Source organism: Salvelinus sp. IW2-2015, linkage group LG14 (assembly GCF_002910315.2).
Source record: "Salvelinus sp. IW2-2015 linkage group LG14, ASM291031v2, whole genome shotgun sequence".
NCBI lineage: Eukaryota > Metazoa > Chordata > Actinopteri > Salmoniformes > Salmonidae > Salvelinus > Salvelinus sp. IW2-2015.
Genome location: NC_036854.1, coordinates 27973759 through 27999574, shown reverse-complemented (window position 1 = coordinate 27999574; position 25816 = coordinate 27973759). Strand labels below are relative to the sequence as shown.

Here is a 25816-nt window from a genome sequence, read left to right as displayed (position 1 = left end):
TTGCACAGGAACCCTCTCGGCATCCGTCTTCACAGGAACCCTCTCGGCAATCCGTTAGTTGTTAGTGCTACATAAGACATACACAGATTTATTTGTGTAGCTACTCTAGGGACACACACACAGGGGTCAAGCCTGCTAAATACCCTGGTGGAACACATAGCACTACTGAGCCATGGTTATGAGCTGCTGCTTGTCAGTCATATGCACCACTGAATATGAGCTGCTGTTGTCAGTACAATGAGCACCATCGAACCTATGTAGCTGCAGCTTCATAGCTATATAACCTACTGAACCTATGAGCTGCAGTCGTTCTAGCAACCACTGAATCCATGGTATGAGCTGCAGCTTGTCAGTACTATAGCACCACTGAATCTATGAGCTGTGCTTGTCAGTACTATAGCACCACTGAACCTATGAGCTGCAGCTTGTCAGTACTATAGCACCACTGATCCTATGAGCTGCAGCTTGTCAGTACTATAGCACCACTGATCCTATGAGCTGCAGCTTGTCAGTACTATAGCACCACTGATCCTATGAGCTGCAGCTTGTCAGTACTATAGCTCCACTGAATCTATGAGCTGCAGCTTGTCAGTACTAAGCACCACTGATCCATGGTTATGAACTGCTGCTTGTCAGTACTATAGCACCACTGAACCTATGAGTTGCTGCTTGTCAGTACTATAGCTCCACTGCACCATGGTTATGAGCTGCTGCTTGTCAGTACTATAGCACCACTGATCCTATGAGCTGCAGCTTGTCAGTACTATAGCTCCACTGAACCTATGAGCTGCAGCTTGTCAGTACTATAGCTCCACTGCACCATGGTTATGAGCTGCTGCTTGTCAGTACTATAGCACCACTGATCCTATGAGCTGCAGCTTGTCAGTACTATAGCTCCACTGAACCTATGAGCTGCAGCTTGTCAGTACTATAGCTCCACTGCACCATGGTTATGAGCTGCTGCTTGTCAGTACTATAGCACCACTGAACCTATGAGCTGCAGCTTGTCAGTACTATAGCTCCACTGAACCTATGAGCTGCAGCTTGTCAGTACTATAGCACCACTGATCCTATGAGCTGCAGCTTGTCAGTACTATAGCTCCACTGAATCTATGAGTCGCAGCTTGTCAGTACTATAGCACCACTGATCCTATGAGCTGCAGCTTGTCAGTACTATAGCTCCACTGAACCTATGAGCTGCAGCTTGTCAGTACTATAGCTCCACTGCACCATGGTTATGAGCTGCAGCTTGTCAGTACTATAGCACCACTGATCCTATGAGCTGCAGCTTGTCAGTACTATAGCACCACTGATCCTATGAGCTGCAGCTTGTCAGTACTATAGCTCCACTGAATCTATGAGCTGCAGCTTGTCAGTACTATAGCACCACTGATCCATGGTTATGAACTGCTGCTTGTCAGTACTATAGCACCACTGAACTATGAGTTGCTGCTTGTCAGTACTATAGCTCCACTGCACCATGGTTATGAGCTGCTGCTTGTCAGTACTATAGCACCACTGATCCTATGAGCTGCAGCTTGTCCAGTGACTATAGCTCACTGAACCTATGAGCTGCAGCTTGTCAGTACTATAGCTCCACTGCACATGTTATGAGCTGCCGCTTGTCAGTACTATTAGCCACCACTGATCTATGAGCTGCAGCTTGTCAGTACTATAGCTCACTGAACCTATGAGCTGCAGCTTGTCAGTACTATAGCTCCACTGCACATGTTATGAGCTGCCTGCTTGTCAGTACTATAGCACCACTGAACCTATGAGCTGCAGCTTGTCAGTACTATAGCCCACTGAACTATGAGCTTGCAGCTTGTCAGTACTATAGCACCACTGATCCTATGAGCTGCAGCTTGTCAGTACTATAGCTCCACTGAATCTTATTGACTGCAGCTTGTCAGTACTATCAGCACCACTGTATCCTATGAGCTGCAGCTTGTCAGTACTATAGCTCCACTGAACCTATGAGCTGCTAGCTTGTCAGTACTATAGCCACTGCACCATGGTTATGAGCTGCTGCTTGTCAGTACTATAGCACCACTGAACCTATGAGCTGCAGCTTGTCAGTACTATAGCTCCACTGAATCTATGAGCTGCAGCTTGTCAGTACTATAGCACCACTGATCCATGGTTAACTGCTGCTTGTCAGTACTATAGCTCCACTGAATCTATGAGCTGCAGCTTGTCAGTACTATAGCCCACTGAATCTATGAGCTGCAGCTTGATCAGTACTATAGCACCACTGATCCATGGTTATGCTGCTGCTTGTCAGTACTATAGCTCCACTGAATCTATGAGCTGCAGCTTGTCAGTACTATAGCACACTGAACTCTATTGAGCTGCTGGCTGTCAGTACTATAGCACCACTGAAACCTATGAGCTGCTGCTTGTCAGTACTATGCACACTGATCCATGGTTAGAACTGCTGCTGTCAGTACTATAGCTCTACTAATCTATGAGCTGCAGCTTGTCAGTACTATAGCACCACTGAATCTATGAACTGCTGCTTGTCAGTACTATAGCACCACTGAACCTATGAGCTGCAGCTTGTCAGTACTATAGCACCACTGAATCTATGAGCTGCTGCTTGTCAGTACTGTAGCACCACTGAACCTATGAGCTGCTGCTTGTCAGTACTATAGCACCACTGATCCATGGTTATGAGCTGCACCTATGAGCTGCAGCTTGTCAGCTGACAAGTCCTTATGGTTTTAATAGATTTGGAAACAGAAATCTAAAAACACGGCGCGTTTTGAGAGGCATCGGTCGAAGCGGTGGTGGTGTTAGTATAGATTAGGATTTTGGTGGTAACTTTAATATTGCACTGAATGTAGCACTATGAGAACCCTTGCCAGCTAATGAGGAAGATTCATTGATTAGCTTTAAGTAGCATGATGTATAATTCATGCATCTTGAAATAAGGAGGTGTAATCAAGGCCCTACTACATAAACTTCAGTCTTATCTAACTTTGCTGTTTGAAGTACAGGCACCTGAGTTGCCTAACCCGTTCACATGATTGGTTAACTCTTCAGGTTCCTAGGGTCTCCACCGACCTAGGCAGATCTGCTTTTAGTTTTAATGCACCGTATTGCTGGAACAAAATAAGTTTCATCTGGATGTTCTTGTGCCGTTCTGGCAATGTAAACTATTGATTGGGGACTTACTTGTGGAGAAATGTAACCGACTGATTTGTGGTGATTTCGTATAAGGAAATCAGTCAATTAAAGGTGCGGCCATGGGAGGTCATAGGCCCACCCACTTGAGAGACCTGCCCACCAACTGGGGAGCAAGGCCCAGCCAATCAGAATACAGACATAAATACTCCTCAGTTTCATCAGCTGTCCGGGTGGCTGGTCTCAGACGRTCCTGCAGGTGAAGAAGCCGGATGTGGAGGTCCTGGACTGGCGTTTTTACTTGTGGTCTGCGGTTGTGAGGCCGGCTGGACGTAATTCTCTAAAAGGATGTTGGAGGTGTCTTATGGTAGAGAACATTAAATTCTCTGGCAACAGCTTCGGTGGACATTCCTTCAGTCAGCATGCCAATTGCACGCTCCCTCAACTWGAGACAAATTGCACATTTTAAAGGGGCCTTTTATTGTCCGCAGCACAAGGTTCACCTGTGTAATGATCATGCTGTTTAATCAGCTTCTTGATATGCCACACCTGTCAGGTGGCTGGATTATCTTGGCAAAGGAGAAATGCTCACTAACAGGGATGTAAACTAATTTGTGCCCAAMATTTGAGAGAAATACGTTTTTTGTGCATATTGAACATTTCTGGGAGTTTTTATTTTGTAAAAGAGACCTATGTCACTATGTCTTCCCTGTTCAAATAAAGGTTAAATAAAACTAAAATAATCAGATCTTACACACCGTATTTAATGTCATGCATTCCATTGTAGTTTCAAAGAGTCCTCTACTAGGAGCAGGTACTGTATTTTGAACCAGCTCTATGATCATTAAACTTGGTGTCCTAAAATGTTTGTTTACTACGGTCTTTAAATATTTAACGTTTATTCAGTACAAATAAAATTTTACACATCACAGCACACTTTATGAAGAACAATGATATACTAATGTTGTTTCTTGTTTCTATTTCTCTCTTTCTCTCGGTGTCTGTGTGTCTGTCTCTTTCTCTGTGTGTGTGTGTATCTCTCTCTCTTCACTCTCTCTCTCTCTCTCCACTCTCTCTCTGTATCAATCAGATCCGTTTTGATGGCTGGCACGAGAAGTTTGACTTCTGGGTGGACTCTGACCTGCCGGACCTTCACCCTGTGGGCTGGTGTGCCCGGACAGGTCACCCCCTGGAACCCCCCCTCTGTGAGTTCACAACCCCTTTGTGTGTGTGTGTGTGTGTGCACGTCAGTGCATGCATGAGCTTGTGTTTTTCTCTTTGTGTTTGTGTGTCTCTCTGTGTGTGTGTGTCTCTCTGTGTGTGCACACATCTACGAGTGTGTGCTCTTCACTAACCGTTCCACCTCCCAACACCCTCACCTACACACAAACCAGTAGACTCCATTCCTCTCAAGGGCCATTCCATAGCCCATGTATTGATCCTGTCCCTTTCAGAGGTCAATCTCACTGACATTAGAGCACAGCTGATAGAATGGTGCAAAGTATTTTCTATGGCACAGGGATTTGTAGTGCGCTCTAAATCTTCATATACAGCCCAAAAACAAACCTGTATTCATTTCCAAGTAGTCCTTCGTTGTGATTGACAGGTTGCCACAGTGCATGAAATGTCTTGACCTTGAAAATGTCTTGACCTTCGAAGAATGCCATCTGTTTTTCTCTTTCAACGTTGGCCGTGATTAGTTTTTCTTGACGTTTTACCCGCTGACCAATTTTGTTTTTAGGGGTAAAATATAAATGGCTGCTTAGAAATTTAAATAATTTAAATAATAAATAAATAAATAATAATAAATGAAAGTTTAGAAATAATCTTATTCCAAGTGGAGGACTCGTCTCCTTCAGAGACTGTAACAAATCACTTCAGTTCCCCCTTTTGGTAAACACGTCTGGGACGACCAATGAAATGTGTCTGGTGTGCATGAGTATGTCGGGGAGAAAAAAGTTGTTTCATCTTGGCAACAGCAATACAGGTCATAAACCTGACTTGAATACCATAGATCTTATTTTGGTTTGTCGTAGAAGTTTGGTGGGTGAYGTATTATGGCAAAATACATTTTGGATGTCGCTCTAGAGGTCTTAATCTCTTCATTTTGGAAATCTTCCACATAAGCAAAGCCTTAAGGGCTTTGTATTGGTCTACCCCAGTTAACCCTCTAAGGCCTTTTCCATTCATTGTAATTCAATTTTAGTTACTCATCACGCATGGGTTAGATGTATATATGTATACCACTGACTGCAGTTGTTGACACACATTAACCTACTACTTGCCTATTGGCTAAATCAAACAATGAAACTGTATTATGAAGCCAAGATCAATGATAGAAAGAATTATGGAAAAAAACTTTGAAGTACTTTTAAATGAAATTATGGGCAGAAAGACACATTTAAACTCCATCTTTCATTGAATCAGATGGCTTATTCATCACAAMMMYWTKWKRTSKYRMAWWWTWTTWWWRWKWWYWYYWYWKKSRMAAWRKGSRMAMWYWKRSRSRRRAWRYSMMMAMWRWRMASWGWGMSMYMKYRKWYWYRYRYWWAAAAAAWWWWRWKRWRRARAAAAAAAAGCATTGTAAGTTAGAATTTTGTAAAGTTGGTGTGGGAGAGGTGGAATGATTATTGTTATTGATCAATAATGACAMACCTCCTGGCATTGACAACTTAGATGGAAAGCTACTGAAGATGGTAGCTGACTCTAAAGCCAAAGCAAACTGTTGGATATAATGGTGTTTTACCAAATACAATGCTATTTCTCTGTAAACAAATTGACAACAGACTTTCAGCATGCTTATAGAGAAGGGCAGTCAGTATGTACTGCAGAGACACAAATGACTGATGATTGGTTGAAAGAAATTGTTAATAAGAAGATTGTGGGAGCGGTACTGTTAGATTTCAGTGCAGCCTTTGATATTATTGACCATAACCTGTTGTTGAGAACTTATGTGTTATGGCTTTTCAACTTCTGCCATATCGTGGATTCAGAGCTATCTATCTAATATAACTCAAAGGGTTTTCTTTAATGGAAGCTTCTCTAATGTCAATCATGTAAAGTGTGGTGTACTGCAGGGTAGCGCTCTCATCCCTCTTTTCTATTTTTACCAATGACAGGCCACTGGCATTAAACAAAGCCTGTGTGTCCATGTATGCTGATGATTCAAACATATACCTGTCAGCATCCACAGCTAATGAAGTCACTGAAAGCCTTGACAAGGAGTTGCAGTCAGTTTTGGAATGGGTGGCCAGTAATAAACTGGTSCTGAACATCTCTAAAACTAAGAGCATTGTATTTGGTACAAATCATTCCCTAAATGCTATACCTCAGCTGAATCTGGTAATGAATGGGGTTGCTGTTGAACAAGATGAGACTAAATTACTTGGTGATTTGTAAACTGTCATGGTCAAAACGTATAGATTCAATGGTTGTAAAGATGGGGAGAGGTCTGTCCGAAGAAAAGAGATGTTCTGCTTTTTTGGCACCACACTCCACTAAGCAAGTCCTGCAGGCTCTAGTTTTGTCTTATCTTGATTATTGTCAAGTCATGTGGTCAAGTGCTGCAAAGAAAGACCTAGTGAAGCTGGAGCTGGCCCAGAACAGTACGGCACATCTTGCTCTTCATTGTAATCACTTCTTCTTTAATATAAGAAACATGACGTGTTAAATTCCAACTTACGCACAGATATGACATTTTCACACTTACCCAACCAGACATACCACCAGGGGTCTTTTCACAGTCCCTAAATCCAGAACAAATTCAAGAAAGCGTACAGTATTRTATAGAGCCATTATTGCATCAAACTCCCTTCCATTTCATATTGCTCAAATRAACAGCAGACCTGGTTTCAAAAAACAGATAAAGCAACACCTCACAACGCCTCTCCCCTATTTGACCTGGATAGTTTGTGTGTATGTATTGATATTTAGGCTACGTGTGCCGTTTTTTAAATGTACACTATGTCGTTCTGTCCTTGAGCTGTGTCTTGTTTATTAATGTTGTCATGTTTTGTCTGGACCCTAGAAAGAGTAGCTGCTGCTTTYACAACAGCTAATGGGGATCCTAAGAAAACACCAAACACCCCCAAAAAATGGAGCATTATCCTCAAATGAAGCAAGGCTTGTGATTGTTGGTTTTGTTTTCGTCCCCATGCAGCACACGCAGGATCTTCTGACCTTAAGAGCTCGGTGACCCAGGGAGTGTGTCCCACCCCGGGCTGCAGGGGCGTGGGCCACATCAAAGGGGCCAAATACACAGGACACCACAGGTAAGACAACCGTTGATGACAACACTGTCTGGTCCGGTCCGGTCCAGTAACAACCTCAATCTCCAAAGTACTTGATGGAGATCTGAAAGGATTGAACAATGTGTTATTAGCTCCACCTTGCTCTCTGAAAGCAGGGTTCTACACTGACTTTTTACACTGGTGGCATTGGTGTTACCAACTTCAGTTTCAGTTTGTGGCACCAGCACATGATTTGGTCGCCTAAAATATATATTTTTTTATAATTGATAATGGCCTTGCCTATGTCCTGTAATGTGCCTGCATTTCATGAAGAAACAGGCAAATAATAACTAGCCATCTTTTAAATTAGCATGCCCTTGTGTTCTTACATTGATTTAGATATAGTTACTGGAACAGCAAAGAAAATAGACTGTTAAAATAATACCAAAACGATATCACGGGGGAGAAGGACTGATTTCCCCCAGTTTTAAGGTTTTTGCTCTCAATCACTTTTTTTAATAGAAAAACAAACAAAATTTGATGTTTTAAGTCCACAATAAAGCTTATTTACAGTTGTAAATATGTCTGTATATATTATTGTCCCATTCACTCCTCTTGACCTGCACTGGAGCTCGTACCTTAAGAATTTCACTGTACTCCGCAACTACATCTGTGACCCTGACTAATAACTCTAAACTAAACCACGTCAGGGGACCATTTTCTTGGGGCTGGGATWAATTTGAGTGTTGCGATGGTGTTCTTCGGCTTGCAAGCATCCCCCTTTTTCCTCCTATCATAATGGTCATTATGGCCAAACAGTTCTATTTTTGTTTCATCAGACCAGAGSACATTTCTCCAAAAAGTACGATCTTTGTCCCCATGCGCAAACCGTAGTCTATCTTTTTTATGGAGGTTTTAGAGCAGTGGCTTCTTCCTTGCTGAGCGGCCTTTCAGGTTTTGTCGATTTATAGGACTCATTTTACTGTGGATATAGATACCTTTGTACCTGTTTCCTCCAGCATCTTCACAAGGTCCTTTGCTGTTATTCTGGAATTGATTTGCACTTTTCGCACCAAAGTACGTTCATCTTTAGGAGATAGAATGTGTCTCCTTCCTAAGCGATATGACGGCTACGTGGTCCCATGGTATTTATACTTACGTACTATTGTTTGTACAGATGAACGTGGTACCTTCAGGCGTTTGGAAATTGCTCCCAAGGATGAACCAGACTTGTGGAGGTCTACAATTGTTTTTCTGAGGTCTTGGCGGATTTCTTTGGATTTTCACATGATGTCAAGCAAAGAGGCACTGAGTTTGAAGGTAGGCCTTGAAATGCATCCACAGGTACACCTCCAATTGAGCACTTGATTTGCTTTCTGGGACCGCCGGGAAGGTGGGTTTGTACCTTCAGAATGGGAACAATTCATCTACTTAGCAAGCAGGGCAGCTGAAACGGGTGCACCTACCACCAGCAGCACGAGATGAATAAAATAAAATAGGAACGCAAGGCTTTATAGTTGTTGTTTTTTTACAGAGTTGTGCGATCAACCGGTTGATGACCACTGGCCAAGATTGAAAATAGCATTATTACAATATTTTTTCACTGGCCTAAGCTGCCCACTGACGGGGATGATTGACTGGCCCAGAGTTTCCCAAAACCTCTCCTGTCTGAGTCCTGACACACACCGACAGGGGCATTCCTGGGCCGTATTTGCCTCTTCAGAAAGTTGGTTTATTTTGGTTGGTACATTTTACTGCTTAAATAAATCATGATGGTAAAAATTTAAAATAATGCTATTGTGAACCAGAAATGCAACTGTTTTGGTTGCAGTATCGAACCCCTGATAGGCTTGGAAGGACGTTCAGCATATTGCTTATACCTATCAAATCCTTTCTGGTAATAGCTAAGGATGGTTTGGGCCAGACCTATGCCCAGCTTGGCTTTCCTGATAGAATGTCACCATTGTTTAGGGGCATCACTTATTTTTGCTCAATTTGCTGTTTGTTCCATTGATCCAGATTAGGAAGGGATAATACCTCAAATGAAGGTATTATCCACCAGCAGCTGGGGTTGGCAAGGTGAGACTTGGATGCCGTTGTCATTGGATAATAGATAAGCTACCGGTTGGTTGGCTCCATGCAACAACAGTGAGGTTGGAGGAATGCCTCCACAAAGGGGAGAAAGAGGGCTGATGAAGCCTGATGAAGCCAACCCTGTAGCCTTCCCTCCTCGCTGTCTCTCTCCCTGAGCATCTGTCTGAGGATTCCTCTCCACCCTGGAGCCTTCCCTCCTCGCTGTCTCTCTCGCTGTCTCTCTCCCTGAGCATCTGTCTGAGGATTCCTCTCCACCCTGTAGCCTTCCCTCCTCGCTGTCTCTCTCGCTGTCTCTCTCCCTGAGCATCTGTCTGAGGATTCCTCTCCACCCTGTAGCCTACCCTTCTCTCTGTGTCTCTCTCCCTGAGCATCTCTCTCTTTCTCTCTCGCTGTCTTTCTCTCTCGATCTCATTCTCTTTATTTCTTTCTCTCGCAATCTTTCTTTTTCTTTCTCTCTCTCGCGCGCTCTCTCTCTCCCCCTTGAGCATCTGTCTGAGGATTCAACTCGCCCTCTGCTATTTTTGTACCACACCTTTTCCAAGGATGTAATCAACGCTGAATGTAATGAGAGACCATGCATATTCTTCTCTCCCCGGTCCTCTCCACTAGTGGGATCCTCCTGAAAGACCAATGATTACAATGGCTCCTGACCGACTCCTCATCCGCAGTACCATTCTACGTATAAGCCCTGCTGCTGCAGATTTTTTTTWATCCACCACGTTTTAGTGAACCTGTCTCGAACCCGACCTCATTAGCAACTCATTTGCATTCCATATATGCATGCATTAAAATGAAGTAGAAATGTAATCGCTTCTTTTGTTATGACAGACTTAAATATGTTTCTCTCAAAGGTTGAGGTTCTCTTCAGAGTAGTTTTCTCCCTATTGTCTTCATGATAAAAAAAAAAAAGTAAWCAAGACACTCAYTCCCATAGAAGTGTATTCCGTCATTTCTGCAGTATATGGAAGCTACTGTATTTAATACCCCAGCACAGCAGTACGCTCAAGCAGCCTTAATCATTTTGATGAAAAGTGTTATTTTTCTTTCCCGAGCCGTTATCGGTGAAGAGGTAATGTTATCCTGGTGTGAAGTTTGGTATTAGCTCGGAGATTACGTGATGAGGTAGTCGGAGTTCATGTACTGTTTGAGCGAGCAGTTATGCAATCGCATTACCCCACGTGAATATTTATAAAATGGTGCATTTACTTGGAAGAAAAAAATTATAATAATAAAACTTGTATGCGTTGAGGGACCTTTGAGCGTTTTATACATTATATTGGTTATTTAACATTTTGACCTTAGTCAGCTCATGACCCCGCACAAAAACCAGTCATGTCGATTTTCCATCGAGATCACCTTGAGATAACGTGATTGGGAAGGGCCCGCTTTAGCTCTTTCCTGAATTTCAGAACAATCCAGCACGACCCTTTCCTCAAATTGATCTTATCTCTTATCTGCATTGGAGGAAAGGACACAGAGTATGGTGACAGACCCTTCTCCTCAAAGCTCACTACTGCTGCTGCAGTCTATTTCTGAGCTCCTCCTGCTTCAGTTGCTAGTGGTTCTGCTGTCCCATCATGCATCATTCCAATTTAATGAACACAAGCATTGTGGATTTCCACAGCGGGAGTCAACATAAATTGTCTCGTCCCGGGCTTAAAGTCTCCAGTCTGCAGAAGGCTCAGTTCCAATACCCTTATCAAAAATTTACATAACTGTGTTTCTCCTTGGTCCGCGCTACGGTTTAGTTGGTCCCAAGGCGGAAGAGGGGGAGAGTTGTGTGTGAAGTTATGGCAGCAGATACCTGTGTGTGTGTGTGTGTGTGTGTGAGGAGAAACACATTGTGTTAGCAGCTCAGCAGTAAACACATAATAACTTGATTAATTACTATATCTGTAAGTACGTAAATAACAAAAACAGATTTGGTTGTTGTGTATCTTTCTCGGTCCAACATTTTTTAGATTTATCCCAGTGTCCTTACAACAGAGTGCTTTCTCTCGCTCGCAAGTCTGCTTATCTACTCCTGTTTCCAGTGGAATTTCGTCAAATTCATGGCCAGACTTGAGATGCGTAAAGGGAGCTTATGGATTGTCGTGGAGCGTGAAGACTGTGTGATGGTGTTAGAGGAACTCCTCTTTTTCTTCTGACCTCTCACTCCTATGCTCTGAAACTAGCTGTATGTACCAGTGTTTCCTCTACCATTTTATATAGGCGGTACGGCCRACCACTTAGCTCTGTTGGCCCCCTAGCTGACAGAGGTTGGCCACTTGGTTGACAGTTGTCATGTCAAAGCATGCCTGGATGTTGCTTTGGGGATGCCCTGCCTTGAAAATAATAATGCAGGGAAACAAACGAGAGCAGTTGGCCCTCACCCCAGTGACTTGCTTCAGTTGCTTGCTGTGACACTTATGGTGACCCCTCTTCCACTCGTTACTGTACTTTGGCGGTCACGGTTGGCCAGCTTTTCAGCCATCAGAATGTGAGAGTTGTCAGCTGTATCTGTAAATCTATACTCTCCCACTGTTAGCCRAGGCCTTAAAGGGATACTTCAGGATTTTGGCAATGAGGCCCCTTGTCTACTTCCCCAGAGATTAACTCATGGATGTCATATGTCTCTGCCTGCAGTTTGGAGGTTGTTTACTAGCGTTAGCGCAATTGCTAACTATTKCCAGCAGATACCATAGACTTTCAGTCATTGCACTAACGCTAGTTAGCATTGGCTCGCGAAACTACCTCTAACTTTCTTCATTCTGGACGAAGAGACATAAAAATGCCCAAATCCCGAAGTATCCCTTTAAAAGATAAGTACAGCCTCAACTTGAAAGAATTCTGCAGACTGGGCTGCAGGTCCCCTCAAGTCTGTGTGGAAAGGTAAGAGTGTGCTACACAAGGGTGTGCTACTCTGTTTATAAAGGGCAGTATATTTGAGGTATTACTCAGTCTTTCATCACCAATGTTCTCTTAGTCAGTCATGGGGTCCGTGTGTGTGTGTTACGAGAACAGCGTCACCTTCCCAGGCAGCCAGCCAGATGGAGTTCCATCCCCAGATGTGAATACGTTAAGTCCCCCCAAAATAAAGAGTGTCTCAGTTCTCTCCTGTCAATGACACAGTATCAAGCTAATTAGTATCAGAACCCTCAGGGTGGCTTTTCCAAAAATCCTGAGCTATTAGACAAATATCAATGGAAAAACATTGAAGAGCTTTGCGCTCTCTCTCTCTCTCTCTATCTATCTCTGTCTCTCTCTCTCTCTCTCTCTCTCTCTCTCTCTGTATATCTCTCTCTCTCTGTATATCTCTCTCTCTCTTTATCTTTCACTCCATGTAATACTTCATTTGCTGCATTCGCTCATTTCTTCATGTTTTTTGGCCTCTTCATTGTGGTTTGTAATGTATTTTCCATGTTTATTTCAAGGTTTGTCTTCTTGCTGTTTTGTGGAACGTTGTTGCCGCTTGAGTCACGGTCTAAAGTGGAATTCACTGAACTAAAATAAGTATGGGAGGGAGGGGAGAGGAAGAGKGGGGAGCAGGAGGGAGAGGAAGAGAGCGGGGAAAGGAGTTGAATYCTCAGACAGACAGAGCTAGCCTCTGAATTTCTAAAGTAGTGATTTGCTGCAGAAAATGTGCTCTAGCTCAGTGAAGCCTAGAGATTCATATAATTAAATACTTTGAACAGCCACACAATAGCAATATGTCTCTACTCTTTACTGTTTCTGGTGGCCTGGAACTCAGCACCACACACTGAGCAGTTTTTACACTGGCTTTCTCCACATTGTAATTTTGAAGGGCTGGTTTGACTAATACGCTGTGACAGACTGGGCCAAACGTGTCCTGCTGCTGCATCCTGGGCTGGCCGACTGAAGTGCATGAGCTTGACGCCCTTTTCTCATTCGCTCTTTCGCTTCCTGGCTCAATCTTTGTCTACTTTTCTCTCTGTCTCTGTCTGTCTCTCTCTCTCTCACCCCTCCCTCCTTCTCTCCTCTCCACAGTGCCTTCGGCTGTCCCTACTCTGACATCAACATGAAGAAGGAGGCCGTGCTGCCCGACCGTCTGGGCGGCGAGAAGCAGATCACCTTTGTCCCTGTGCACTTTGTCCAGAAGACCAAGAGGCTGTGCACCGCCGATGACCAGGAGGAAGCCACGCCACCCCAGGATGTTCCCATGGAGACCAGGTGAGGGGGTGTGATGTCATTGTGATGACGCGTCAAGGTGGCCAGCTGGCCCTGTTTGAAACGGATTAAAATTCTTCCTTCCATCCTCACTAATGAAAGCTTTCACCCATCCTGACATGTCAGATATAAGTGTCGAGTGGAGGAGGAAGGGATGCATTTTCAGTATTTAAACACTGTGTCGGTGTCGCCACCCAACTGAGATTTCTAATTGAAACTGCCTACAGCCTTGGAAGGARGGGAGACTTGGCTAAATGCAATCCAATGTAATTTAACCATTGTTTCACATTCCACTGAGGGGACCTGATGCTGTTCTAATCTAGCAAAGGAGCAGCTGTCATKACATTTTTAAGGCTTTATCTAAAAGGCATAAGAGAGGACCGCACGCCACTCCCTGCAAATTCCAAGGTTAGAATGTTTCCTTGAAACGATGGAGTCGGAGACGAGGCAGATCACRTTGTTGACTTCTGTCAGAAGTTTTTAAGGGCGGTGAATTGCATTTTCCCACCGTGTCCACAGCAGATACATAAGTGTTTAGAATCAGAAGCGTTTGGTTAAACGCCGACTCAGCACCGCTGATCGGCTTAGTTTACACGCTGCTCAGAGGGATTTTCTGCAATTGCATTGGGTCTGCTCCATTCGTCTAGGCCTGGTCGGGCTGTGGATGGCTAGCCTGCCAGAGTTTACAGTAGGAAGCTTTTCAAGTCTAATAGCCTAACGGGAGCCGAGCCGTGACGAACGGTTTGAATATAAAACAAACTCGATTATCAACTCCGAGGCGTCTTTAATGTGTCGGATGTAATGTCAGATTAAAATGTCATTTGTCGGGCTGTTTAGAGAAGCTAATTAAAGTAATGCTGTGTCTGTGATATGATTTGGAATGGTGTCAAGTTGTGGTACCTGCCAAACACTCTGTAAGAGAAGGCTGTACTAGTGGTTACTCATGAGGATGTTATGTTCAAGGTCAGCATTTGTTTTAGTGATTATCGATCTCTTACAGTACGTGAAAATGTTTTCTTAAAAAAAAGAAATGTATCTTCGGTCTGGGCGTATAGTACAAAAGCAAGACCATTGGTACTCCTGCATGCACCTCTCAGTACGGACTACGGAGGCATCTAGCGGTTGGGTGTGTCTAGACACTTCTTACAGCATCCGATACAGTTCTGTGTTATTATTCCACTGTAGTACTGACAAAAACATTTGTTCATGCTATGGCAACACTGCAACGTGTGGTTGTATGCAATTGAGCCCATATCCTTGTCTTTAGCAGAGAGCGTCCTCACCTGAACTTCATGCTCCCTGTTAAACACACATGTTGATCTTAAATAATTAAAATCAACTATATGTAGACGTCCCACATCTCCTCTAAGGCTATTTCCAGTCCCTATTGATTTTCTGACCGCCTGCCTGTCTGTGTAGCTGTCTTTCTAATGTTCATCCCCCTATTCTCTCTCCATCATTCTCTCACTATCTCTCTCCCTTTTTATCCTCTCTCTCCCCCTGCCCACTCACCCTCTCGATCTCTCTCTCCCTTTTATCCTCTCTCTCCCCCTGCCCACTCACCCTCTCTCTCTCTCCCTTCCACACTCTCTCAGGGCAATGCTGTCGGGGTATGAGGGGGCTGCTCGTCTCAGAGGTCGCCCCCCAGCCAACCCCCTGGTGAAAAGCGAGCCCAGGGAGGAACCAGCCACGGCTCAGGGACAGAAACTGCTTTCTCTGGGGAAGAGAGGCCGGCTACCCAGCAGGTAGACTATACACTACACCTCAGGCCATATGGCCCTTTTTTGTGTAACCTTTATTTAACTAGGCAAGTCAGTTAAGAACAAATTCTTATTTACAATGACGGCCTACACCGGTCAAACCCAGACRACGCTGGGCCAATTGTGCACCGCCCTATGGGACTCCCAATCACAGCCGGTTGTGATACAGCCTGGATTCGAACCAGGGTGTCTGTAGTGACACCTCTAGTACTGAGATGCAGTGTCTTAGACCRCTGTGCCACTCGGGAGCCCTGTTAGACTACTGAGCCACCTGCGCTGTACTGAGCTGGCCTGATTATGTATCCATGATTATGTATCCATGCTGAAAACGACAACGTGAAAGGAATATTACAAGTCAGCACTGTATGGTTCGGGTCAACACAATATGTGCAAATGGTATTGCTATATCTCCATGCTCTCAGCAGGTCAAAGGCGTGAAGCCCTCCGATCTCCCTACCGTGCTGGGAGAATATAGGGTGGTTACGCAAATGTGTGGCTACCGTTTCACCACTCTGCATCTTCGGATAAGACCGGTTACTCTGGTCAACTATAGTAGTTGTTGACCACGTTGTTAGGATATGTACGACAGGTGATGGATTTTTGAGTGAGAGGAGGTCATTACTGAGCTGAATTTCTTGAAATGAAATCAATATTCTTTTATTTTTGTTTGAAAATAGGAGGTCTGGTCATTTGTACTGTACATCTTCCAAATGGCAGCCATTTTGAATTGTACTTTTGTGCATCGGTGTCTCCTCCCAGTTCAATTTCCTCCTCTGTCAATATTATATGAAAGCGTTAGGCATCTCATCTTATAGCACCACCTGCATCATTTTATAGCACCACCTGCATCTCCTCTCTCTGAGTCAGTGTGGGATTGCTCTGCGTCTCCTTCACATCGGTCTCTGTGCTTTCTAGCAGGGCCTTTTTATACAGCCCCCTGCGCTGACACCCAGCTTTTAGCGAGGCTCCCTGGGGCTCTTGTCGGTGGGGTTGACAGGGTGTTGATGCAGGGGCACTGATCCAGAACTGGCCCTGGGCTACACTGGCTCCACTCGGCTCAGTCTGTCTCTGTGGTTGGAGTGTGGTCCGAGCACTTCGATGCTGTGCAGATCCCAGAGACACGAGTAGGGCTGGGGAGGCCAGGGACCTCACCATACGATACTTCCCATGATACTTAGGTGCCGATATGATTCTCACAATTCTATATGTATCCAACATATTGCACACTATATGTCTGCTGCAGAGAGAAAAATCGTTTTGATCAGTCAGGGATATAAAAGTGCTGAAAACATGTTGGCTGACTACATAAAAAGACGATGGAGAACAAGATATAAGACGAACAATACCGGCGCAGGTACAGCCGACTAGCGCTAGCTAACGCTACCTTGCAAAGAAAATGTTGACTTTTTTTAATTTTTTTTTACTAATCGATAGTTTGAGTCAAAGTATTGATTTTATAATATAATATCGTCCAAAATAAAATTGCGACGTGTAACTCTATCGATTTTCTTTCTTCCCCTCCATCACTAAATACGAGGCATCTGTTTATGCATGCACACACACACGTGCACACACACACACACACATTCACTCACTCACTCACTCACTCACTCACTCGTAATGCTGGATTGATTCAATTAAACCTCCAATCTCCCTAAGCCCACAAAACCTATTTTAAATTAGAACAGATCCCTACTGTTTCTGCAGTATTGATTCAAGTCAAACCAAATATTACCTCAAGACATTTCTAGCCAAAGTCTAATCAATCGTAAATTCATAAATGAAATAGCTACAGATTCCTACAGATTGTGTTTTCACCCCTATCCCTACCTCGGCCACTATGATTTACCCTCTCCTGTCAGCAGACTGATGTGGTATGGGAGAGACATCCCCGCCTCGTCCAAAGCTCATGTAAACGCAAATGCTCTGTCATTACAGAGCCATACTGTCGCAGATGTTACCTGAGAGAGCAGGAGGGAGGGAGGGCACAATAATATCATATAGAGCAAGCAGATTATAGAACCCTGCATTCTAGTGAGATTGATATTTAATGGTTTTCCCCTCATACAGCCCGCACTAGCCAGGCACACACTAGCCAGGTTCTCCTGTTGTTAGGGCTAGGGCTAGACAGGTTCTGTTGTTGTTAGGGCTAGACAGGTTCTCCTGTTGTTAGGGCTAGACAGGTTCTCCTGTTGTTAGGGCTAGACAGGTTCTGTTAGGGCTAGACAGGTTCTCCTGTTGTTGTTAGGGCTAGACAGGTTCTGTTAGGGCTAGACAGGTTCTGTTAGGGCTAGACAGGTTCTGTTAGGGCTAGACAGGTTCTGTTAGGGCTAGACAGGTTCTCCTGTTGTTGTTAGGGCTAGACAGGTTCTCCTGTTAGGAGGAGGAACTGATGTTTAAACCCTTTGTGAAAGATTACCGCATGCCTTGAAGATTATGCAAGTTTCCTGTTAAATAAAAAAGAGAGGTGCCTAAGCCTAAAATTAGGAACAGTTACCTGACATAACCATTGTGGCTGATCCGGCTGTATTTTACAGAAATACATTGGAGTTTGTTATGTAAGACATCTGTATCAATATTACCTGATCTGGCATCCCTCCCTCGTGATGCAGTAAAAATAMAATCCCAGTATGCCTTTATTCTGCAGCAATGCAGCAGTGATATTTTGGCTCCTCTCTATCTTATTCTGACCATTATCTGCTTGAGAAAGGGCGGTAAAGGCATAGAAATTACTTTTTTTTTTAATGCACAGCGTCACTTTCTATAGGATTCATAGATCGTTCCACGGAATGAGTGCCTTTTACGTCCCTTTTAACWTGTTAAGTAGAAATGTGCACCMACATTTTATTTTAAAAGCCTGTTATATTAAATTAAGTGACCTTTTAATAAAGACCACATGGAGAATTCAATAAATCCGATTCATTTAGCATTTTGACATGTCCCTCTGTGACTTTTAGGAAGATTTTAACCCACTTAAGCTCCAACACGTCTCCAAGTTTTCACCATCATTGTAAAGCCCAAGTTATGTTGTTGCTTTGACAGAGTCATTTCTGAAGTTTATTATGTATTTAATGTGATGAATGATTCATGTACGTCTGTGCCTCATTTTAAGGTCAAAACTTTTACTTGAACTGAACTCTTGTTTTAATGTGGTGAAACTAGTCCTTTTTAAATATTTATTTCAAAAKAAACATTGAAAATGTAATAGTCAAACCATAGTGTAAAAGTAGGTGAGCTGGTTCTACTCTTTGWCCATTTTCTGGTGTTTTGTGATGCCCATAGATAGACAGGCTAGAAATGTTTTAGCAATTTCAACATTTTTATGAAGCTCGCATTCAATTGCCCCTCGGAAGCTTCCGTTCCCCCTGTCACAACAGGATTTATGGCTGATTTAAGATGAAATCATCGACTCTGTTAGGGTCAGCCCCGTTTGCTCTTATTTGGCACTTAATGGTCACTTACTATAGTCATTTTTTTAATTTAACATCTTGATGGGATTTTATACTTTTTTTGAACATATGCTATTTATGACAGAGTGTACAAATTAGGTGAAATCAAACGTTTTTTTTTTTTTACCAAGTTACACTTCTCAAAAGGTACAGAATTGGAGGAACCACCCTCATTAACCCGTTTGATTAAATTTAAAAAAAGGAATATATATTGAATCCTTGATTAGTTTCCTGGGCCGTCCTACCCCCTCGCCCTCTTTTCGTCTCATTAATCGTTCAATGTTTGTCGACTCAACTTTTAAATTTTGGGGCGAAGAGACCCCTCGAGAGTTTTAAGTCATGAACTTGATGCTCTTTGAGCTGATTTGCGTATTATGAAACATCAACAAACTATTCCTCTGGGATGGTGTTGGCTCAACTTGGCTGATCCTCAAGGTTATTTCTGTCTCTGGCCAGTCTTGGAAAGACTGACATTTCTTCCATGGGAACTGCCTTTAGTGCCTCGATTTCAGGCTTAATTCAAAAGCACAGCTGCTACTGTACATGATGTATTTACTGTAACAGTCAAGTTTGGACACAACTACTCATTCAAGGGTTTTTCTTTATTTTACTATTTTCTACAATTGTAGAATAATAGTGAAGACATCAACACTATGAAATAAAACATATGGAATCATGTAGTAACCAGAGAAGTGTTAAACAAATCAAAATATATTTTATATTTGAGATTCTTCAAAGTAGCCACCCTTTGCCTTGATGACAGCTTTGCACACTTGGCATTCTCTCAACCAGCTTCATGAGGTAGTCACCTGGAATGCATTTCATTTAACAGGTGTGCCTTGATAAAAGTAAATTGTGGAACTTCTTTCCTTAATCTGTTTGAGCCAATCAGTTGTGTTGTGACAAGGTAGGGTGGTATACAGAAGAMAGCCCTATTTGGTAAAAGACCAAGTCCATATTATGGCAAGAACAGCTCAAATAAGCAAAGAGAAATAACAGTCCATTACTTTAATACATGAAGGTCAGTCAATACGGAAAATGTCAAGAACTTCGAACGTTTCTTCAAGTGCATTCACAAAAACCATCAAGCACTATGATGAAACTGGCTCTCATGAGGACCGCCACAGGAAATGAAGACCCAGAGTTACCTCTGCTGCAGAGGATAAGTTCATTAGAGTTACCAGCCTCAGAAATTGCAGCCCAAATAAATGCTTCACAGAGTTCAAGTAACAGACACAGCTCAACATCAACTGTTCAGAGGAGACTGCATGAATCAGGCCTTCATGGTCAAATTGCTGCAAAKAAACCACTACTAAAGGACACCAATGAGAGACTTTCTTGGGCCAATAAGCACGAGCAATGGACATTAGACCGGTGGATATCTGTCCTTTCGTCTGAGTCCAAATTTGAGATTTTTTGATTCCAACCACCGTGTCTTTGTGAGACGCAGAGTAGGTGAACCACCACCATTCCCACCATGAACACTTAACCAGTATGGCTACCACAGCATTCTGCTGCGATACACCATCCCATCTGGTTTGCGCTTAGTGGGACTTTCATTTGTTTTTCAACAGGACAATGAATTTAAGGTTAGGCCGCTCTAAAATCTTTTGGGATTAAGTAACCAATTCAAAAGGTAAAATATTTTCACTATCTCACTTTTATTATTGAAGACGTAAGTCCCACACTAGAAGAGGTGGCAATACTGTAGTCTGAAGGTCTGAATTAAAATAGTTTCATTGGTTCTCAATAGTTTGCGCTGCATGTTTACATGTTTACCATTCCAACAATTCTTGTTCACACCATTTTCAGAAATGATCTACTCTCAAACGGCAGGGTTTAASATGTCCTTTTCTGTGTGAGATGACATTTGCAATAGATTTGATTGGGGATTCAGTTATGATCTCTGACTTGTTCCAGATCTGTCAATATCCTCTTGTAGAAGTAACGTCATCCAGGAAGAAGGGCAGAGGCTCAGTATAATCTCCTTTAAATCACTGTCTGACAGGAGATGACAATGAGGGAACTTCTCCGAAGTGGAGCAGACAGGTGYTATGCCTTTTGGAGGATATGCATTAAAAGTTATGCTCCATAGATTTACTAAGAAAGACATTCCTCTTTAAGTCAATKTCATCATGTGTATATAGCCGTGTCCTTTCTAGTTATGCTACTGTGATGTGGCCCTCTAATCTCAATCGCTCCACCAGATAYATTCAGGCCAGGCATCATGCATTCATTCTACTGCCTCTGAGCATGTAATAGAAGACGTTTCGCAGCTAAATGACAAGACGAGAGAATTTGTAGTAGCCGCAACTTTTTGAAAGCGTGTACCTGTACGATGTGTTGCTGTAGTTTGTCCACAGACACCTTGGTCCAGGTCTTTCTCGTTGAGAAAACTGTCCCACTTTAAACCATGTCCATCTTATAAAGGYTTCATAAGCACTACGTAAAGGCTTCATAAGCACTAYGTAAATGCCAARAGTATGCAAAGCTGTCGTCAAGGCAAAGGGTGGGTACGTTGAAGAATCTGAAATATAAAATGTATTTTGATTTAACACTTTTCATAGTTTTGATGTATTCACTATTATTCTACAGTGTAGAAAACAGTAAAAATAAAGAAAAAACCCTTGAATGAGTAGGTGTGTCCAAACTTTTGACTGGTACTGTAAGTATTCAGAGCCTTTGCTCAGTAATTTGTTGAAGCAACTTTCGCAGCGACCACAGCCTCAAGTCTTCTTGGGTATGACGCTACAAGCTTGGCACACCTGTATTTGGGTAATTTCTCCCATTCTTCTCTGCAGATCCTCTCAAGCTCTGTTAGGTTGGATGGGGAGCGTCAYTGCACAGGCTATTTTCAGGTCTCTCCRGAGATGTTCAAGACCGGGCTCTGGCTGGGCCACTCGAGGACATTCAGAGACACTCATGCGTTGTCTTTGCTGTGTGCTTAGGGTTGTTGTCCTGTTAGATGGKGAACCTTTGCCCCAGTCTGAGGTYCTGAGTGCTCTGGAGCAGGTTTCATCAATCTCTCTGTACTTTGCTCTTATCTTTCCCTCGATCCTGACTAGTCTCCAAGTCCCTTCCACTGAAAAACATCTCCACAGCATGATGCTGCCACCACCATGCTTTGCCATAGGGATGGTGCAATTTCCTCCAGACGTGATGCTTGGCATTCAGGCCAAAGAGTTCAAATCTTGATTTATCAGGCCAGAGAATCATATTTCTCATGGACTGAGAGTCTTTAGGTGCCTTTGACAGAGTGGACTTCATGTTGCCTTTTACTGAGGAGTGCGTCCATCTGATCGGTGGAGTGCTGGCAGAGAGGGTTCTCCTTTGGAAGGTTCTCCCACCTCTACAGAGGAACTCTGGAGCTTTTTTTCGGGTTCTTGGTCACCTCCCTAACCAAGCCCTTCCTCCTTTATTTGCGTTCAGTTTGTGCCGGGCGGGCCAGCTCTAGGAAAAGTCTTGTGGTTTCAAAACTTCTTCCATTTAAGAATGATGTGAGGCCACTGTGTTCTTGCGGTACTATCAATGCTTCAGAAATGTTTTGGTACCCTTCCCCAGATCTGTGCCTCGACACAATCCTGTCTCGGAGCCCTACGGACAAATTCATTCGACTTCATGGCTTGGTTTTATCCTCTGACATTCGCTGTCAACTGTGGGGACCTTATATAGACATTTGTGTGCCTCTCCAAATCATTCCAATCCCATTGAAATTTACACAGGAGACTCCAAAGTTGTAAGAAACATCTCAAGATGATCAATGGTAACAGGATGCACGCTGAGCTCAGTTTCAAGTCTCATAGCAAAGGGTCTACAAAAATTTGCCCAAAAATCTTAACCTGTTTTCGCTTTGTCATTATGGTATTGTGTGTAGATTGAGGATTTTTTTGTATGCTAATCCATTTTAGAATGAAGGCGTAGTAACCGTGGCAGTGTGGGAATACGGAGTGTCTTAATACTTTCCAGTAAGTGTCACTGTATAGCCAATTTATGTTACGCATGTGTGTACAGCTTGAAGTTTAATACACTCCTGGGTTTGGATCATTAAATACTCGTTTTTCCAATCTACTCCAAAATGTCCTGTTTAATCAAAATAACATATGTTTGGCAAGTCGGTATAGGACATCTTATTTGTGCATGACACAATAGTAATCTTTCCGAACAAGTTGGTTTGCACACAGATTATTTTCCACTTATAATTCACGGTATCACCAATTCCAAGTGGGTCAGAACGTTGACATTTACCCACTAAGTTGACGTTTTTGCCGTTTAAACAGCTTGGAAAATTCCAGGAAAATGGGTGTATGGCCTTTAGGAAAGCTTCTGATTGACATAATTTCCTCAAATTGGAGGCTCTCATCCTGTTGATGTATTTCCAAGGCCACCTGTCTCAAACTCACGTGCCTCTTTGCCTTGACATCATGGAAAAAGCAATCAGCCCAAGACCTCAGGAAAAAACATTGTAGACCTCCAAGTCTGGTACATCCTTGGGAGCATTTTCCAAACGCCTGACAGTACCACGTTCACAATGAGCACTATTCACAGACCCATCATTACTGTAACCTCAGCACCAGACACAGATGTTTTTTTCTGTCAAGAGAACATTGCCCATTGATGTACAGAAGTTTGTAAGATGGTACAATGGTGTTAATGCTATAAAGCCATTGTACTTTTATAGTGGGATGTCTTATTATATCATGGTGAAATACTTTGATGTATGCCATCCTAGGTTTATAAGAGGAGGTGACATCGTACGTAAACTAAACAAAGAGAGGCATTCTGGCAGTACTCCTTAGACCAGTGGTCAAGTCGATCGCGATTGTCGATCTCCAAGGCATTTCTAATCGATCGCCAAACATTTCTGTAAAAAAACTAACGATAAAGCCTTGTGTTCCTAATTTTTTTCTATTAGTCTCAGGCTGTTGGTGGTAGGTGCAGCCAATTCAGCTGTCCTGCGTGCCGGGTAGGCGAACTGTTGCAATTTCATGTGTCTGAAGGTACAAACTCTGCCTTCCCGGTGGGCCTGGAGTGGAAATGAAGTGCACTATGCCGACAGCCAATCGGATGGCTCAGATTACCATTTCTGCAGTAACTAGCAGGCATAAAAGAAAGCTACAGCAAAGTTGATACTGTKAGATTTTAAAACCATGACTAGAGAGACTGTCAACAAATACAGCAAAGAGCTGCTGTTTAAGTTCTTACTCAGCATTGTCAATACTTTGTTTTCAACACTTTTATACGCCATAAAATGCACGTTCTTCCTATTTCCACTCAGCRCTACAACAAGCAGTGCAGCAGAAATGAATTAGTAGGAAAGTGTCTCTGTAGGCTTGTGTTATTATTAGCGGCTTGGGTCTTTTTTAATATCGAGGAACATTTCACTTTCTCTGTTCATAGGAGTAATAACATGAATTTGTGCATGAGGCAGAAATAATGCAGTGCTACTCGAGTTTCGCCATCAGCTGGAAGACGGTGTCCCTTTTTGGTCCGTGTCAGTGGAAAGGGAGGGAGGAGGGATGTTGAGAGGCGTCCAATTTATTGAGTTGGGTAGTCTGCTGCTCTCTCCTTCCGCTGAGACTGACCATCAGATGCAGGTACCATCAGCCCAGTAAAATAAAAAGCAAATTATTTAAATGTATGCTCACTCAGCTGTGCCTCACAAGTAATACAACAATGGATCTATTTATATTTATTTTTATTTCACCTTTATTTAACCAGGCAGGCAAGTTGAGAACAAGTTCTCATTTACAATTGCGACCTGGCCAAGATAAAGCAAAGCAGTTCGACACATACAACAACACAGAGTTAAAAAAGAGGAGGAGATAACAAGGCTAGTAATAGGGGTTGGCAACAATTTTCGGCAGACTAATTTTAGAAAGAAAGGGTCCAGATTGTTTAGCCCGGCTTGATTTGTTAGGGGTCCCAGATTTTGGCCGCTCTTCAGAACATCAGCTGACTGGATTTGGGGAGAAGGAGAAATGGGGAAGGCTTGGGCGAGTTTGGCTGTGGGGGTGCAGTGCTGTTGACGCGGGTAGGGGTAGCCAGGTGGAAAGCATGGCCAGCGGTAGAAAAATGCTTATTGAAATTCTCAATTATAGTGGATTTATCGGTGGTGACACGTGTTTCCTGTCTCAGTGCAGTGGGCAAGGCTGGGAGGAAGGTGTTCTCTTAATTCTCCATGGACTTTACAGTGTCCCATAACATGAACTTTTTTGAGTTTGTGGTTGCAGGAGAAATTCTGCTTGAAAAAGCTAGCCTTGGCTTTTTTCTGGTGTATATTGGTTTCTAGCTTCGCCTGAAAAGTTTGGCAAAAATCACGGGGACTGTTCGATGCTAATGCGAAAACGCCATACGGGATGTTTTTGTGTTGTTAAGGGCAGTCAGGTCTGGAGAGAACCAAAGGGCTATATCTGTTTCCTGGGTTCTAAATTTCTTGAACAGGGGCCTGCTTATTTAAGATGGTGAGGAAGGCAATTAAAAAAAAAAAACAATAACCCAGGCATCCTACTTGACGGAAAATGAGATCAATATCCTTAACCAGGATACCCGGCCAGGTCGATTAGAAAGGCCCTGCTCCGCTGAACATGTGTTTTCAGGAGGCGTTTTGACAGTGATTGAGTGGAGGTCATTTGAACCGCGCTTGAGCCCATTACAGAATGCAAGGCAATGAGGCAGTGATCGCTGAGATCTTGGTTGAAACACAGCAGATGTGTATTAAGCACAGCTTGGATTGGATGAACCAGGATGTGAGGGTGCCCTACCGTGTTTACGGCTTTGGGTTGTACCTGGTAGGTTCTATTGATCATTTTGTGTGAGATTGAGAGGCATCCAAGCTTAGATTGTAGGATGGCTGGGGTGGTGTTAAAGCCAGTTCCATGTTTAAGGGTCGTCTAGTCATCACGAGCTCTGAAGATAATGGGAGGCGGCATATCAGTTCACATTACATGGTGTCCAGCAGTCACAGCTGGGGGCGATGGTGGTCTATAGCAGT

The 25816-nt window shown here is 43.2% G+C and overlaps 1 pseudogene; it reads left to right on the top strand.

The window, feature by feature from the left end:
- The window catches only part of LOC111973504 (lethal(3)malignant brain tumor-like protein 4), a 154338-nt pseudogene that overhangs the window by 75952 nt on the left and 52570 nt on the right, over positions 1-25816 (top strand).